Below are 4478 nucleotides of genomic sequence, written 5' to 3'. Positions count from 1 at the left end.
TAACTTCTGCTTACGTGTGTTACCTGTAAAAGAGAACAACACTGATATTTATAGAGTTAGTAAATAGAGATTGACTAGAATTCTGATGCTACTCTTCCCTAGTGGAAGAGTTCTAGTTGATCTCAACCTCTGACTCCTTCTATTTCTTAACCCGTGTTCTCTTTGAGTAAGGAGTACTTCTATTTATCCAATATGCAACCTTTTCGATCACGATCAGGAGATATAACTTCTTTCTAGTTAAGTTTATCTCCTTCACGTGCATCTCATATGCTTAAGTCTATCCGTATCTGTGCTCCACTAGGATGGACCTGGTTCATGTCTGAGTTCCTTTGTCAGTCTTCAAAACTAACCTTTACTTGGGCCAACAAACCTGTATTCAAGTGAACCAAAGTATCAATCACCAGAGAAAAACAAACTCGGAGCTATGTGCCCGAGGACACCTTATCATTCTGTGACGAGGAAGTAGAAGGCATATCTCAGCTTCACCACGACGCCCTGGTAATATCTATCCTTTTGAATAAAATTCAAGTTAAACATATTTTAGTGGATCCAGGTAGCTCAGAAAACATAATCAAATTGAGGGTCGTGGAACAACTCGGCCTACAAAATCAGATTATACCTGCATCCCGGGTCCTGAATGGCTTTAACATGGCAAGGCTGCCGAACATCGACCGAATGATCGATGCCACGATTGGCCACGAGACCTTAACTTTTCTTGATGCCTACTCCGGGTACAATCAAATTCAGATGAACCCGGAAGACCAGGAAAAGACTTCGTTCATTACTAAATTTGGAACTTATTGTTACAATGTCATGGCCTTCGGGCTTAAAAATGCAGGAGCAACGTACCAACACTTAGTTAACAAAATGTTCCAAGAACAGATAGGTAAAACAATGGAAGTTTATATTGATGACATGTTCGTTAAGTCCCTGCGCGCAGAGGACCATTTAGTTCATTTGCAGGAAACATTCGAAATCTTAAGTAAGTACAACATGAAGCTTAACCCGGAGAAATGTGCCTTCGAAGTCGATTCGAGCAAATTCCTTGGCTTCATGGTGTCAAATAGAGGTATCGAGATTAACCCCGATAAAATCAAGGCCATCGAAGATATCAAGGTCGTGGATAACGTGAAAGTCGTGCAAAGGTTGACGGGTCAAATAGCTGCTTTGGGCCAGTTCATTTCGAGGTCATCAGATCAAAGTCACCGTTTCTTCTCCTTGCTCAAAAAGAAGAAGGATTTTGCATGGACCCCGGAATGCCAACAGGCCTTAGAAGAGTTAAAGCGGTATCTGTCGAGCCCGCCTTTGCTCCACACCCCGAAGATAGATGAAAGGTTTTATCTCTACTTGGCAGTATCGCAGATAGCGGTAAGTGGGTTATTGGTTCGAGAAGATCAAGGTGCGCAATTTCCTATCTATTACGCGAGTCGTACCCTAGGAGATGCTGAAACTAGGTACCCCCACTTGGAAAAATTAGAAATTGCATTGATAAGCGCATCTCGAAAGTTAAAACTATATTTTCAGTGTCATCATATATGTGTATTAACCACTTACCCCCTTCGAAATGTTTTGCATAAGCCCGAACTGTCAGGCCGATTGGCCAAATGGGTCGTCGAGCTTAGCGGGTACGATATCGAATATCAACCCCGAACGGCCATCAAGTCTCAAATCCTAGCTGACTTCGTGGCTGATTTCACGCTAACCCTCATACACGAAGTAGAGAAAGAACTTCGGTTAAGCTCTGGTACAACGTCGGGGTTATGGACCCTCTTCACAGATGGTGCCTCAAACGTGAGAGGATCCGGGCTTGACATTATCTTGAAGCCACTCACCGGTGATATCATTAAGCGGTCTATTAAAGCTCCAAGATTAACTAACAATGAGGCCGAGTATGAGGCTATGATTGCAGGTCTTGAGCTAGCTAAAAGCTTGGGAGCAGAAGTCATCGAGGCCAAATGCGATTCTCTATTGGTTGTAAACCAAGTAAACAAAAGTTTTGAGGTCCGAGAGGATAGGATGCAACGGTACTTGGATAAGCTACAGGTAACTCTACACCGCTTCAAAGAGTGGACTCTGGATCATGCGCCTCGAGAGCAAAATAGTGAGGCCGATGCGCTTGCCAATCTGGGATCTTCGGTCGAAGAAGATAACATCGTCCCGGGGGCCGTTGTCCAATTTTCAAAGTATGTGGTAGAAGAGGGTCATGCCGAGATAAATTCAACAAGTCTGACATGGGACTGGAGGAAGAAGTATATTGACTATTTGAAAAATGGGAAACTCCCATCGGACCACAAAGAATCGAGAGCCCTACGAGCCAAAGTTGCTAGGTTTGCATTAGATGAGGATGGAAAATTGTATAGGAGAACATTCGATGGGCCATTGGTGGTATGTTTTGGCCCGGAGACACCTTCGAGAAGTTCATGAAGGCACTTGCGGGAATCATTCCGGCACCGAATCTTTGGTTCGCAAAGTTATCAGAGCAGGTTACTACTGGGATAGCATGGAAAAAGATACTAAGGAATTCTTAAGAAAATGCGATAAGTGCCAACGATTCGCACCAATGAACCATCAGCCTGGAGAACAACTCCATTCGTTACTATCCCTATGGCCTTTCATGAAATGGGGGATGGATATAGTCGGCCCTCTACCAACGGCGCCAGGTAAAGCCAAATTTATTCTGTTTATGACCGATTATTTTTCTAAGTGGGTGGAAGCACAGGCCTTCGAGAAGGTCAGAGAAAAGGAAGTTATCGACTTCATTTGGGACCACATCATATGCCGGTTCGGGATACCTGCCGAGATTGTGTGTGACAATGGAAAACAATTCATCGGCAGCAAGGTGACGGAATTCCTCGGGGCACACAAAATAAAGAGGATCCTATCGACACCATATCACCCAACTGGAAACGGGCAGGCTAAGTCCACAAACAAAACTATCATTCGAAACTTGAAGAAAATATTGGACGATGCGAAAGGAAAATGGAGAGAAGTTTTACCCGAGGTCCTTTGGGCATATCGAACGACACCGAAGTCCAGCACGGGGGCCACCCCGTATTCCTTAGTATATGGCTCTGAGGCCCTCATTCCCATCGAGGTCGGAGAACCCAGCGCTAGGTTTTGACATGCATCGGAGGAGTCAAATCACGAGGCCATGAATGCTAGTCTCGAGTTATTAGATGAATGGCAAGAAGCAGCGCTTGTTCGGATGGACTCACAAAAGCAAAGGATCGAAAGATACTACAATAGAAGGACCAATCTTCGACACTTTGGAATCGGGTACTTAGTTCTACGAAAGGTCACCCTCAAGACACGAGACCCTAATGAAGGCAAACTAGGCCCGAATTGGGAAGGACCGTACCGAGTCCTCTGAGTTGTCGGTAGAGGGTCTTACAAACATAGCACAATGGAAGGTGAACAACTGCCAAACAACTAGAACATATCGTTACTCAAACGGTACTACTGTTAAGGTACGACTTTATCCTTTGTCCATTTGAGTTTAAAACTAACTTGTTATAGATTTTCGATCGAAGCCATCGAAGATACCCGATCTCGAAGATACCCTTTTTTACACGAAGACCTTAGGTTTTAAAGCATACGTTGCACTCTTTTTTCCTTAGCTCGGATTTTGTCCCAAATGGGTTTTACCGGCAAGGTTTTTAACGAGGCAACAATTATATGCTACTTAAGGAGAACTCAACAGTATCCAAGGTCTCTTTTCAATCAACCTCGAATAATGGGGGTCATCACCCTCGGAGATTATATTTTCAAGGAAAATACTTCACACCTAAGAGGGCCTCGATAGGAAAACTTTTTAATGGGCCAAACGGTCAGATGAACCGTGTCCATATAAAACAGTCAAGCTCCGAAGGCAAAGCATGTACGTATGTATCAATTATTTGAAGAAGCATTTTGTTAATATCAAAAACATTTTGTGTCTCAAAGAAGTCTACTGTTACACGAACTCTACACTTATAATCCTACGGGAAACGGCTCAAGAGCCAAAGCATAAAAGCACCCCCGAATACTCGGGGACTGTCATCTACAATCGGTGCATCCGAGTCATCAAAAACTCGGACTTATAAGACCTCAAAGGGGCACCCCCCTCGAAATAAAGGCGAAGGCCAATATACTCGGGGACTAACTTTTCGAACAAGGTTGGAAAGTTATTGGGAAACAAGTCCAAGTGACATACCCGAAGGCTACGGCCATACTAAAGACTACGGTCATACAAAGGCTACGACCAAAATAATGCAACTCGGAGATGTCCGACTTCCGCTATACATTAAAGGCCTTCAAACGTAAAAACCGGTTAAATCAGGCTACCCTCGGCAAAAGCAAAATATGAAGGGCTTCGATAAATTCAGCCCCTGAAAAATCTGAGGGCCTCGATAAATTCAGCCCTCGAATAATTAAAGGGCTTCGATAAATTCAGCCCCCAAAAAATTCGAGGGCCTCGATAAATTTAGCCCTCGAATAAT

Source organism: Nicotiana attenuata, chromosome 2 (assembly GCF_001879085.1).
Source record: "Nicotiana attenuata strain UT chromosome 2, NIATTr2, whole genome shotgun sequence".
In the NCBI taxonomy this organism is placed as follows: Eukaryota; Viridiplantae; Streptophyta; class Magnoliopsida; order Solanales; family Solanaceae; genus Nicotiana; species Nicotiana attenuata.
This window is presented reverse-complemented; position numbering follows the sequence as displayed.